Below are 14,792 nucleotides of genomic sequence, written 5' to 3'. Positions count from 1 at the left end.
GTGAATGGACTCACAGCATCTCAAAATGACTGATCCAGAACCACATGTCTCTCAGAAGATTGTTATCTCTGAGAAGATCAAAAGCAGCCAAAATGCAGACTGGCAGGCAGGCACACTCGAACCTGCAATTCTGCCTGCATAGGGGATTAAACAGTCACAAAGGCAACTTGTAAAAGTCTTTGAATTGAAAACAGAGGGTTCAAAATGTTAACAACACACATTCTCATGTTTTTAAAAGTCTCAGTCAAAATAGTAAAATTAATGTCATTGTTTTTCTGATTCTTCATCTGTTAACTCATTGAAGGTTATCTTTCAAGATTAATCTATTTTTCAACCCAATGACACTGGTTTGAAATGGCTTTTGTTATGTTTTAAGCCCAGAATCAAGTTTTCCTCTATACCCAGGCAGGTCTTTCCCTGCCGATTTGTCAGGCTTATTTGCAAATTCATCCGTTTCTTCTTATGTGGCCAAGGCAACAGATTGAACATCTGAAATTCAGACAGTCATTTGGATGTTTTCCCTACATGATGCCAAACACCCAAATTGATTAAAGTTTTGACTGAATTCACCCGTTGTTTTTGGCTCATCCATGTTTTCGTGCCCAGTAGAAGGCAGGCCAGGAACATTTTTCTGACAATCTAGCGAATATCCCAGGAGCGGCTCATAACCACCAGGGAGGCATTGGTGATCCGTTCAGACACAGGAAGTGCTGGAACTGGTTCCAGCCTCCTTGCTCCAGATGAGTCCAGCTAAAAGGCAGAGGAGTGACTGTGAATCTTGAATTATTTCCAAGGCAAGGAAGGAATCCTAACAACTCCCTCCAGGATCCACTCTCCCAGCTTTCGCCATGAGAAACACGATAGTCACTCCATGTCATGGCCCAAGAGGGCTTTTGTAGCCAAAGGACTGAAGAAAGCACAGGACATGTTCTGAGACATGAGCCTTTATCATGGGGCTTACCGACAGGATGGGAAGTCGAGTCACGTCGCCCTGAATTCAGGAGCTTTTCTGAATGGATTCGGGGGCTGTTCCGAATAGTGGCAGGTTCAAAGCTCAATGAGAAAATACTCTGCACTTTGGGGCGGCTGAAAAAGCTGGTTATAAGGGCTCGGCATTCCAATGGGTATGAGAGCATAAGGCAGGCTTGCAACTTGGGGAGGGAATGATTGTAATCAACAGGGAGGAGGGGAGGATTATGGATCATCTTGTAGATAACAGTATCTCAGGGAGTCTCTGGGAGGAGGTAGTTATAGATTACATTTAGCACAGACAAGAATAGGTCAAACATTAACTGTCTTAGGTCAAGCAAACTGCTATGTGCAGTCTTCAAGACACTGGGGGGCCCGGGGTTCCCACACTCCAGATGCCCCCAGAGGCCTCCAGGTGAAGCAGTTTTTCCTTCAGTCAAGGAGGACATGGCTCCTCAAACCCTGCTAGCATTACTCCTCCACCTAAGAAAAGGTCTGACCTTTGATCCCAGGTGGATTCCGGAGAACAACGTGTCACCATTTGGCTGTGGCGGTCAGGGCAAGCGCCCTCTCCCCTAGGCAGCGTCGAAGGCTGCCTGACTCCTCCAGGCCGAGCTCCAGCCTCGCCGTTCCCAGAAGACCGAGTTAGGACCAGGTTACTGGCCCTGGTGCGACTCTTCTTGCTTGTCCCAGGCTGCTCAAGTTGCCAGAAATTTGCAGCAGCCAGCATTCCACCTCACTGGGAGGCCAAGTAGCCTGGGGTGGGGGTAATGACCCAGGAAGGGGCGAGCTAAAAAGGTCAAAACCAGGAAGCTGTGGGACTCTCCATTCCTGCACTCAAGCTGGGCCTGGAATTCAGAACATTCGCAAACCGCCTCTGACTGGGTTTTGGTCAAGCTTGGTCCCCAAGCATCTTAGCATTCAGCAAAAGGGAAAAGGGACTGTCTCTCCTGTCTTTTCAATCCTGCTAGAAAGTTCTCCTTGCCAACATGAAAGGTAAAGAAAAGGGACAAGAAAGTCTTCTGCTCTATCTGTGTGGTGCCAGAGCCAGATGAAATTAAAAACAAAACAGAGCATTCCAACTTCTTAATGGCTTGTCTTTGTGGTGAGAATCCCTGGGTGTTGATAGATATTTTCCTTTTAGCTTCATGCGAGTGTTTTATCCCAATAGACAAAAGGTGTTATTATGGTTGTTAGCAAAAGGGAAAAGAAACCTGGCAAGTTTTAATAATTCGAGGAGGCTGTGGCAAGAGTCCCGAAGACCAGAATTCAGCTGTTCCCACTGGGCTGGGAGCTTCACTCCCTGCTGCTAGGATCCTTTGATCTCAAGCTGGGAGCCCTCTCCTGGTTAACCCTCTCTTGCCCAGGCTGCCCATTTGGCAAGCAAATGACTGGTCTCTCTAGACACAGCCCTCAGAAGCCAATATTCTCTATACTGGCTGAATGAAAAGGCCAAATGACAGCTTGGGCTCACTGAGCATCTTCTGATGGGGCTGGAGGTAAGAAATTTGGAAATGACATCCATGTCAATTCCTCCATCTAAGGAGCCTTTTATGGTTTCCCAAGCACGTTTACATACAGTGTTCTGTGGGAAGGCTTGGAGGTATTTGCTATGCCCATTTTACAGATGAGAAGACCGAGGCTCAGAAAGATTATGGGCCTGAGGTACAGAGAAGTTAAGTGACTTGCCCAAGGTCACTAGGATGTGGCTAAACCCAGACTTAGACCCACATCTCTTGGATCTGAATCAAGCTCTTATTCCTGTGTAGTAAGCACCCACATCAAATGTTCAATTCAGGGCCATGAACTGTCACAAAGCCTGCATTTAAAATCCAGATTTCAGAACAGGATGTGTTTAAACGGTTCTAGCGCGTTATTAGCAATGCCTCATAATAGCCCTTTAGCAGGGACTGGGGCAGCCATGCCCATTCTGTAGTAAGCGTAATATCTTGCTCAGAGAACCAGGGAGGACTGTCTGAGCTAGGATTTGGTTCACAAGAGAGTTCCTAGTTCAGGCGCCCCTTTGCCCAAGGCCAACTCTTCTCGGTGTAAGCTGGCTCTCAACCTGTCCAGCCGCCACAAGCTATTAATCCAGATAGACTCAGCCCTTTAATGGTCATTGCAAACATTAAAAAACAAAGATACCAGCAAACGAAATATACCAAAATGTCAATGATCTTTATTTCTAGATGCTAATATTATTCTTTGGTCTTTTATGTAGTTTCAAAATCTCAAGAATAGGAATCTATTACATATAATCAGAGGGAAAAAAGATTATAAAAATGAAAGACAAAAGAAAGAAATGTACCAGGCTCCTCTCTGTCTTGCCAATGTACTTGGTAAGCATTCCTATGGTAGGCATAGAATCTCCTAGAATAAGATAAGAAAAATCAGGCCTTGATTTTTCTTATCTTTTTGAGCTTCCCTCACTGCTTTAGGAAAAGGGAGGAGGAAAGCTTGAAGGCGATTTCTAACCAGAATAACAACTGGGGAATCCTAGGGCTATAATAGACTGACCAGGGTCCTTTAATGCCACCTTCTGTTGTTCATTCAACACAAGCAGCATTTACTGAGGGCCTGGGCTTAGGGGAGGTGAGGGGGTGGGGGGCAGAGGTGGATCTGAAGATTCCTGCCTTTATGGAGGAGGTGACAGGCACATGACACACTGGCATGCTGTGACCAAGAGCATACTAGAGTCACAAAATGCTTTGAGGGACTGAGGTCAGTGTTAACTGAGTGATCACCATGTGTCAGACCCAGTGGACAATGAAATTAACCATAGGGAAGGGCACAGATCCCTAACTTCCTTGGTAACCACATCGCACCTTTAAGAGCTGGTTGACATAGTGCTTCTCTGTATTTTTCATTCATATTTCTTCTGTTAGGATTAAAACCCAATGCCTCTGGTGGGTACCAGCCAGTTATAGTAACTACACACTACAGTGTTGTGTAGGGACTGCTCATTGAGGCGCCCAGGCGTTTGTTAAAGTACAGATCCCTCCGAGCCCTCCATGGAAATTTAAATGCGGCAAATACGGGATTGTGCTCAGTCATTTTAGAAGCATCCACTGGTGAGTCTAATGCAACTGGTTGGTTAACTGGCCTCTGGGAGTCCCAGGTGGAGTGGGAAAAGCATCATATCTGTTAGATCAGATTTCACGTAAAGTTCTACCACCTCCCAACTGTGTGACTTTAGGAAACTCAACACTGACGCTTACTTGTGTCATTGTAAATGGGATAATAATCTGCCAGGGTGCAGTAAAGGGAAAAAGAGGGGACACTCACTGAAATGCCTGAGTGCTGTGTTAAGCACATTTATATGCCTCATCATTTAATATGGAGGTCTTTTAAGGTGGTACTATTGCTATCCACATGTTACAGATGAGAAACCGGAGACTGACTTGCTCAAGATCAACCAGCAGAGCAGGAATTTGAGCCCAGATCTGCCTGACTTCAGAGCCCATATGCTTTCAATTGCTCTCACAACCAAACAAGCTTATTAGTACACTTGGTATTTCACAAAAGTTTGTGCTCATTTAATACATTTCCTCAACTCTTGAAACTTTTAGGTGCTATTCTCTAAAGTTCACCCTATTTTGCACTCTTTTCAAGAACTCACTCCCCCCTCTTTCTCAGAGAAGGATGCTCATTGTTCTAATACAAAGTCCAGCCTTAGGTTCAGAAGGGCTTCTGCAAGCCAGAGGCCTGCCACTAGTCTGCACAATCCCTCTCTGAGGGGTGGATTATTTTACAAGCTTCTGACACATGAGACTTCTGGACCCAAAGCCTGCCCCCAGACTGCTGCCAGGGCCTGAGGGACTGGCCACTGTGCAGTGGCTGTTGGTTGTATCTCCAGGCACAGGCCTGAGCCAGACACAGCCAGCGGACAAGCAATGCCAGAGAAAGGGCACAAAGAGGCTGAAGGCAGATAAGACTTTAACAACATAGAGACAGTTTCCACAGTTCTGCCTAGAGGGCCTGGCACACAGGAACTGCTGTTCCCAACTGCCAAGCCCATGGAGACCAGACACTGCCAGGCAGGAGCCTTGCTGGCTGCTCTGTGAGCCTGGGGGATGGAGGGTCTCGATCAGCGGGCATGTCAAGGAGCCCTGGGTTCTCCTGCCTCCTCCACAGCTGCCCACCTAGCGCGAGACACCATAGGTGTCTGTTGGAGGAGGAGGACTAAAGCTCCTCTTTTATCTACGTGAAGGTTAAGTTCTTGTGTTAATTTGGCTGGGTTATGGTGTCTGGTTGTTTGGTCAAGCAAGCACTGGCCTGATTGTTACTGTGAGGATATTTTGTGGATTTAAAGCATCAGTAAGTTGATTGCATCCGTGGCTGATTACATTTACAATCAACTGAGGAGATTGCTTTCTGTAATGGAAGAGGTCTCATCCAGTTGAAGGCCTTAGAAGGAGAAGTGATGACTTCAGCAGTCAGAAGAGAGAATTTCCATCCTTCCTTCAGCCAGCCAGCTTCACCTGGGGAATTCATCTAAAATCTTTGTCAGAGTTCCCAGCTTGAGGCCTGCTCTTTGGAATTTGGACTTGTCCACTCCACAGTCACGTGAGACAATTCTTATAAAGATCTCAAAATATGTACATGAGAAGAGCCTAGATGTCCCTCCCAACTTGAGTGTTCCGGGGGTCTTCAGAGGGCTCTCTGTGGATCCCAGGGTACTGCAGCTCCCTTTATTTACATATGGCAGCTGCCTTGGCTAAAGCTTCTGCACTCACAGGGCAATCTTTCCTGCCTGTAAAAGGTTAGTCCATCCTGGGACTCTGGCCTGCAAATGAAAGTTCAGGAGGCAAAGCAAGGAAGCTCATGTCAGAGCAGGAAGACATTCCCCCTCCCTAGCTGGTTTCTTATCTCTCTCCATGCACTTGCCCCAAGGATACCTCAACAAGGCAGCTCGGCTAACCAGAGGTGAAGGAGCCAGCCCTTCCTGCAAGACTTGCTCAGATACCCAGCCGGAACACCTATGCCATGGACCTGACCGTCCAGCATTCCGGAGAGAGCAGCACAGTCCTAGGACTGGCTGTTTGGCCCAAGAGGACCCCCACCTGCTCTCCAGGAAGGTGGCAGGAACGGGGGGAGTTACAACTCCCTACTCCTAGTTCATGGGCCTGGACCTCATCATATCCAAGCTAAGGACACCCCCTGCCTGGGAGAACCCCTGCCTCCATTTCAAATCCTGGCTTTGCACTTGCTCTGTGATGTTGGACAAGCCACTTAAGGATGGAGGAATAATTCTGCCCTACTTACCTCACAGGGTCATGCTTGGTAAAGTATCAAGGGCAACACAAATGTCAGGCATGAGTAATCACCCACAAAGTGTGTGTGTGATGCATCTGCTCTATGCCAGACATTGTTGGGGAATAAAGATGAATCACACAGGATGTCTGCACTCAAGACCTCCCGTAACCTAGCACAGGATATAAGAATGTTTTATGTGAAATTATGAAAAAGTAATTGAGTGTTTAGCTCTGCAGTTCAGATTATGAAGAAGGGATAATGTGGAACCAATAGTTATTGAATCCCATGTCCTGTACCAAGTGTTTTACATATGTGTTTTATTTAATTCTCATAGAGTGGGTATTATATTATTCCCATTGAACAGATGAGGAAATTGAGGCTCAGAGAGGTTGAGTGATATGCTCAGGGTTGCACCACTAGCACATGGTGGAGAAGAACTTCAGATCCAGATGCCCATGCTCCTCTGTTCATTCTACTCAGCTGCCTCTCTGCAGGCAGGGTGGGGGTGGGGGTGGGGGGTGAAGCTGAGGGTGGTCCTGGGTAGCAGAAGTTCTGAGGAAGTAGAGATCAGCCTGGTTGGGAGAGGCAGGAATGATTTCCTCAGAATTATCTAAGCTGTGAAAAATCCAGACCTAGCTCTGGGAGATATAATTCTTTCTTCCATCCATCCATCCATCTATCCATCCATCCATCCATCCATCCATCCGTCCATCCATCCATCCATCCATGCATTCATTCAACAAAAGACTTTTGAGCCCTGGAACTATGCACCAAGCAGTGTGAACACACAGACTTGATCTCTCCTTGGGTGTTTTGCCATCTAGTAGAAAAGTAATTTAACAAGCACGATCAACACTATGTGCAGGTGCCTATGATAGGGGGCACCAAGTGGGAGAGGGCACCCAGCCTGCAGGAATGGGGGAGACAAAAGGCTAAGCTGAACCCTGTAGGAGGATTGGGTGGGTTCTAGGCAGAAAGAGCAAAGTTCAACTGTGGTTGCTATGTAGGGTGGGGGTCCGGGGGGCTCGGGGTAATACAGACAAAGCTAGAGATAAAGGGGTCTAAAAAGTCATGTTAAAGAGTCCGGGCTTTGTCCTAAAGGTCATGGAGGGCTGGGGAGGGAAGGGTGTGGCTTTGAAAGGTTTTAAGAAGAGAGACATGGACAATTTAACCCTGGAATCAAGGATTTCAAGGAGAGAATGAGAGTAAAGACCAGGAGGAGCCTAGTGAGGAGGCTGAAAGGCATGGTTGTTCTGGTTTCCTGTCTTCACTGTGCCTAAGACAACCCACCTCTCTCCTATTCTCCCTTTTTAGCACAGAATTCCTTTCTTGGGTATACAGCTTTCAGGGACCCTCACATCCAAGATCACATTTAAGCTTCATGGCAATCTTAAAGAGAGAGGCAGAAGGTGACCAGTGTCCCCATTTTACAAAGGAGACCCGCCACTCGCCCTGGGTCACTCGTCTCACCAGAGGCTGAGCTGGGACTTGAACTCAGAGCCTCTGGTGGCAGATGGAGCGACTCTTTAGACAGCTTTGCCCCATCCTTCTCAAAGGGTGGCATTACTCAGTGAAGGTGGCAGTTTGATCTAGGACTTTCTAAGTCTGAAGGGTCAAAAACCGTATCAAATATGTGCTGCTTGACTCTGGCTGTAGAGACTAGAGAGCCCCTGGCTGAAGCCTGAGTGCTGCCCAGCCTCTGCCCCAGCCGTGTCCATCCTGCCCTCCCAGCAGATGGATGTGCCCAGGGAGACCACAGGAGCCCCTGGGAGAAGCCAGAAGCCCAGGAGGCCTGGCCAAGACGGGAATCTTCTCGCTGGCTCTTTGGTGCGCCAGTGAACTGAGCCCAGGGGAGGGATTCATTGTCCCTTCCTCCCACCCACACCCCAGGCTGGAGACATTCAAGGGAACTCAGAACCAGCCTTGCACACTTACCCCAGCTCCCAAGGCCAGGGGCTCCCTCCAGAGTGTGGCATCTGCGAGTGCTGCTGGCCTGCTGCCTCTCAGAGTAGAAACCTTTGTGAGCACATTCCGGACTCTGCCTGAGTTGACAGCTTCCCTTGGAAACCAGTGCACAAACTCAGATTGGTTTCTAAGGGTGTTTGAATATATTTTTAAAATGTTTTTACCAGAACTTAAAGTTGCCATTCAGCAACAAAACCTAGTGATGCCCCCAGCCTTCTTTCCTAAGAAGATTATTCTGGCTTGTTCTCAGAGGCCAAACCCAAGATCAAATAATGAGTAATATTCTATTCCAGGCTTCCAAGTGGATACTCCTGGACCATAGCAGAGCGCTGATTAAAATGGTAAGCTGGACCTTTAGGTTAAGTTAAATAAATAATGAGACAAGGTACAGAAACAGCTTCCAAGGTTCAAGAATTAGGTCTCATCACCAAGCAGGTTCTGTTCTTTCACACATGGCTGCAGCCTGGCCTGGATTTTATACCCAGTCTCCTCTTCAACATCTCATGGAGATTAACCGTAGTTGTTGGACTGGGATAGCTTAGATACAAGTCCTAGAAACAGAGATTAGACAAAATGCCCTTGACTGCCCCAGGATTCTTTCCATCTGCCCAGATCTGTACTAATTATGATGTTCTTTGTACAGTATATTGGTTTGGCCCCTGTGGTTTGAGATGGGATTTCTCTCAGACCAGCTTAAACGATGTGTTCAGAAATCTCTGCCCCAAATGTGCTTTCGGATTTGTACAGGCCTGTGTCTTGAGCCACTGTTGTCCTTCTTGTTATTTCCCCAAACTAAGAGAAGACTCCACAAGCAAAAGTACATGGCAGGAGGAGGGGCAAGATGGCGGCATAGAGAGGAGTGGAAGCTAAGTAGTCCCCCTGGAACAACTACAAAAAACCAGAAACAACTAGTAAATAATCCAGAATAACTGCGGGGGGACAAACGAGACCATCCACTCATCATACACCAACCTGAACTGGGAGGAATGCCCGAGATCACAGCATAAAATCTGTAAGTAAAACCTGTGGAACCAGGTCGGGAAACCCCCTCCCCCATAGCCTGAGCTGCAAAGCCTCGTGGTGCCAGAGAGAAGCTCTCTCCCAGCAAGCGAATATAGCTCAGCTGAGCTCCAGCTGAGGTTTTAAGTAGCGAGTGTGAACTGCTCACTACAGGTACGCATCCTCAAAAAACAGACAGAGGCTTTGGGTGACGACTGACCTGGGAGAGCCGGAGGGTCACCTTGGACTGGGTCTGAAGAGGACTATCTGTTTCTTTTTTGGCTCAGTGGAGAAAGCCGAAGTCATTTTCAGTTTCCAGGCCTGTGACTTGGGGAAGGGTGGAGCCAGCACAAGCAGAGAGCGAGACCATTGAAATGCTAATGACCTCCACCTGAGGGGTCTGTCTTCTCTAGGAGGAAAGGGGTGGGGCCCTTTCCATTCAGAACCAGACCCCAGAGCCTGGGGGAACTCGGCCATACCTCCTCACACCAGTCAAGAATTATAGGCTAACAGGCGTCACCTGCTGGGCAGAAAAGCACAGTGACCTGAGGCATCAAAGGGTGGAGCAATTTTCTAAGACACACCTGCAGAGAAACCAGATACAGAATATTTCTTCCCTCTGGGACCTGAGCCTATTCTGGTCTGGGAAAACCTGATTTGGATAACCAAGGAAACCATGCCTAGACAACAGAAAATTAAAACCTACACTAAGATAAACAAAGTTATGGCCCAGTCAAAGGAACAAACGTACACTTCAACTGAGATACAGGAATTTAAACAACTAATGCTAAATCAATTCAAAAAGTTTAGAGAAGATATTGCAAAAGAGATAGAGGCTGTAAAGGAAGCACTGGACATGTATACGGCAGAAATCAAAAGTTCAAAAAACCTACTAGTAGAATCTATGGAAATGAAAGGCACAACACAAGAGATGAAAGACACAATGGAAACATACAACAGCAGATCTCAAGAGGCAGAAGAAAACACTCAGGAACTGGAGAACAAAACACCTGAAAGCCTACACACAAAGGAGCAGATGGAGAAAAGAATGAAAAAATATGAGCAACGTCTCCGGAAACTCAATGATGAAACAAAGTACAATAATGTACGTATCATTGGTGTCCCAGAAGGAGAAGAGAAGGGAACGGGGGCAGAAGCAATAACAGAGGAAATAATTAATGAAAATTTCCCATCTCTTATGAAAGACATAAAATTACAGATCCAAGAAGCGCAGCGTACTCCAAACAGAAGAGATATGAATAGGTCTACGCCAAGACACTTAATAATCAGATTATCAAATGTCAAAGACAAAGAGAGAATCCTGAAAGCAGCAAGAGAAAAGCGATCCATTACATACAAAGGAAGCTTAATAAGACTATGTGCGGATCTCTCAGCAGAAACCATGGAGGCAAGAAGGAAGTGGTTTGATATATTTAAGATACTGAAAGAGAAAAACTGCCAACCAAGAATCCTGTATCCAGCAAAGCCGTCCTTCAAATACGAGGGAGAGCTCAAAATATTTTCTGACAAAGATAATGAGAGACTTTGTGAACAAGACACCTGTCCTACAGGAAATACTAAAGGGAGCACTACAGGGTGATAGAAGACAGGAGTGCGTGGTTTGGAACACAATTTGGGGAGACGGTAGCACAACCATGGCTCTTTGCAAGTTAGATCACACCAAGCCAGCTGCTGCAGTTGCCGTAGTTTTGTCTACAGCTTCACGATGTTTCACTTGGCCAAAAACGCACTGAGTCTTCTCGGAGTTCGAAACATTCAGCAAACAATAGCAAGGCAGAGCTACCAGAAACATACAACTGATTTCCATGACAAATATGGTAATGCTGTATTAGCTAGTGGAGCCACTTTCTGTGTTGCTGTATGGACGTATACAGCAACACAAATTTTTTTTTTTTTTTTTTTTCATTTTTATTGAGATTGTTCAGATACCATACAATTATCCAAAGATCCAAAGTGTACAATCACTTGCCCCCGGGTACCCTCATACAGCTGTGCATCCATCACACTTAATTATTGTTCAATTTTTAGAAACTTTTCATTACTCCAGACAAGAAATAAAGTGAAAGATGAAAAAAGAAAAAAAGAAAAGGAAACTCTAAACCTCCCCTATCCCTAACCAACCCCCCTCAATTGCTGACTCCTAGTATTGATATAGTACGTTTGTTACTGTTTATGAAAAAATGTTGAAATACTACTAACTGTAGTATATAGTTTGTAATAGGTATATAGTTCTTCCCTATATGCCCCTCTATTATTAACTTCTAATTGTATTGTCATACATTTGTTCTGGTTCATGAAGTGATTTCTAGTATTTGTACAGTTGATCATGGACATTGCCCACCATAGGATTCAGTTTTATACATTTCCATCTTTTGACCTCCAACTTTCCTTCCGGTGACATATATGACTCTGAGCTTCCCCTTTCCACCTCATTCACACACCATTCGGCACTGTTAGTTATTCTCACATCTTGCTACCAACACCCCTGTTCATTTCCAAACATTTAAGTTCATCCTAATTGAACATTCTGCTCATACTAAGCAAGAGCATCTACATTTCTTCCACAAGGCAGGAGGGAGAGTCAAAGAAGGTAGAGAGGCAAAAGAAAGAGGAAACAAAAAAATGACAGCTAGGAAGCAGCAAAAAGAAAAATAACCTTAAATCAAAGTAGAATAAAGAATCAGACAATACCACCAATGTCAAGTGTCTAACATGCCTCCCCTATCCCCCCCCTCTTATCTGCATTCACCTTGGTATTAGTTACAATCTCTAGTTTATGCTGATTGCATCCCTCCCCCAATGCCTCCCCATTTTTAACACCTTGCAAGGTTGACATTTGCTTGCTCTCCCTCGTAAAAGAACATATTTGTACATTTTATCACAATTGTTGAATACTCTAGATTTCACCAAGTTACACAGTCCCAGTCTTTATCTTTCCTCCTTTCTTGTGGTGTCTCACATGCTCCCCACCTTCCTCTCTCATCCATATTCATAGTTATCTTTGTTCAGTGTACTTACATTGTTGTGCTACCATCTCCCAAAATTGTGTTCCAAACCATGCACCCCTGTCTTCTATCACCCTGTAGTGCTCCCTTTAGTATTTCCTGTAGGGCAGGCGTCTTGTTCACAAAGTCTCTCATTGTCTGTTTGTCAGAAAATATTTTGAGCTCTCCCTCATATTTGAAGGACAGCTTTGCTGGATATAGGATTCTTGGTTGGTGGTTTTTCTCTTTCAGTATCTTAAATATATCACACCACTTCCTTCTTGCCTCCATGGTTTCTGCTGAGAGATCCGCACATAGTCTTATTAAGCTTCCTTTGTATGTAATGGATTGCTTTTCTCTTGCTGCTTTCAGGATTCTCTCTTTGTCTTTGACATTTGATAATCTGATTATTAAATGTCTTGGCGTAGGCCTATTCAGATCTCTTCTGTTTGGAGTACGCTGCGCTTCTTGGATCTGTAATTTTATGCCTTTCATAAGAGATGGGAAATTTTCATTGATTATTTCCTCTATTATTGCTTCTGCCCCCTTTCCCTTCTCTTCTCCTTCTGGGACACCAATGATACGTACATTATTGTACTTTGTTTCATCCTTGAGTTCCCGGAGACGTTGCTCATATTTTTTCATTCTTTTCTCCATCTGCTCCTTTGCGTGTAAGCTTTCAGGTGTTTTGTTCTCCAGTTCCTGAGTGTTTTCTTCTGCCTCTTGAGATCTGCTGTTGTATGTTTCCATTGTGTCTTTCATCTCTTGTGTTGTGCCTTTCATTTCCATAGATTCTACTAGTAGGTTTTTTGAACTTTTGATTTCTGCCGTATACATGTCCAGTGCTTCCTTTACAGCCTCTATCTCTTTTGCAATATCTTCTCTAAACTTTTTGAATTGATTTAGCATTAGTTGTTTAAATTCCTGTATCTCAGTTGAAGTGTACGTTTGTTCCTTTGACTGGGCCATAACTTTGTTTTTCTTAGTGTAGGTTGTAATTTTCTGTTGTCTAGGCATGGTTTCCTCGGTTATCCAAATCAGGTTTTCCCAGACCAGAACAGGCTCAGGTCCCAGAAGGAAGAAATATTCAGTATCTGGTTTCCCTGAGGGTGTGTCTTAGAAAATTGCTCCACCCTTTGATGCCTCAGGTCACTGTGCTTTTCTGCCCAGCAGGTGACGCCTGTTAGCCTATAATTCTTGACTGGTGTGAGGAGGTATGTTCCCCCAGGCTCTGGGGTCTGGTTCTGAATGGAAAGGGCCCCACCCCTTTCCTCCTAGAGAAGACAGACCCCCCAGGTGGAAGTCATTAGCATTTCAATGGTCTCTCTCTCTGCTTGTGCTGTCTCCACCCTTCCCGGAGTCACAGCCCTGGAAACTGAAAATGACTGGGGCTTTCTCCACTGAGCCAAAAAAGAAACAGATAGTCCCCTTCAGACCTGGTCCAAGGCGACCCTCCTGCTCTCCCAGGTCAGTCGTCACCCAAAGCCTCTGTCTGTTTTTTGGGGCTGCGTATCTGTAGTGAGCAGTTCACACTCGCTACTTAAAACCCCAGTTGGAGCTCAGCTGAGCTGTATTCGCTTGCTGGGAGAGAGCTTCTCTCTGGCACCACGCGGCTCCGCAGCTCAGGCTATGGGGGAGGGGGTCTCCCGACCTGGTTCCGCAGGTTTTACTTACAGATTTTATGCTGTGTTCTCGGGCATTCCTCCCAATTCAGGTTGGTGTATGATGAATAGATGGTCTCGTTTGTCCCCCCGCAGTTATTCTGGATTATTTACTAGTTGTTTCTGGTTTTTTGTAGTTGTTCCAGGGGAACTACTTAGCTTCCACTCCTCTCTATGCCGCCATCTTGCCCGAGTCAGCAACACAAATTGGAATAGAATGGAACCTGTCCCCTGTTGGCAGTCACCCCAAAGGAATGGAGAGATCAGTAATCATCCCAGCTGATGTGATTATTGAAATGTTTCAAAACCAACTTATGATTGATGAGAAGTAAAAGCATTGTGCACCCATTAAAATATGTTATTAATGAAGAAATAAAGTACATTTGAAACCTTAAAAAAAAAAAAAAAAAAAAACCTACATGGCAAAATTCTCCAGGACTTGAAAGGACAAGGTAATAGAAACAAGGGTTCCAGATGAGACCACTGTTGGAAAGAGGAAGTTTCTCTGGCAGGTCATACCTTGTCACTTATTTGAGGCAACAAAAACTGTGAGGGGTTAAAGTTTACACCTGCCGAGATTTGCTGCTTGTGTTCCCAAGGGTCTCCTATTTATGTCTTTTTTTTTCATCTCCTGAAATCTTCAGGACAATTTAGACCTGTAGATATCAGTCCCTAGGATCAGAGAAAGTATTCAGATAGATCCCATTGGAAATTAGGAATAAACGCATTTGCTTCCCTGGGATGCAAACCAATCCCTTAGAGTTTTAGACAGAGAAGTGCGCACAGAGCAAACGGGCAAGGGAATGTTGTGGAAGGAAGCACATTTTCTAGATTTCCACAGAAATGCTACTTCTCCCAAATGCTGCAGGGGTCTTTGGAAAAGAACAAAATATACTCTTTCTTTACCACTTGGTGTGGAGCCCTCCCTCCATGGCGC

At 45.4% G+C, this 14,792-nt stretch overlaps 1 protein-coding gene and 1 pseudogene across 4 annotated transcripts in view; both read left to right on the top strand.

The window, feature by feature from the left end:
- FAM167A (family with sequence similarity 167 member A) overlaps nucleotides 1-14,792 on the top strand; it is a 44,196-nt gene that overhangs the window by 21,634 nt on the left and 7,770 nt on the right. The window lies entirely within an intron of this gene.
- LOC119516854 lies at nucleotides 10,875-14,125 on the top strand (annotated as a pseudogene).

The sequence above is a fragment of the Choloepus didactylus genome, chromosome 20 (assembly GCF_015220235.1).
Source record: "Choloepus didactylus isolate mChoDid1 chromosome 20, mChoDid1.pri, whole genome shotgun sequence".
Classification (NCBI taxonomy): Eukaryota; Metazoa; Chordata; class Mammalia; order Pilosa; family Megalonychidae; genus Choloepus; species Choloepus didactylus.
The sequence above is the reverse complement of the archived record's forward strand: the minus strand, read 5'-3'. Positions and strand labels throughout refer to the sequence as shown.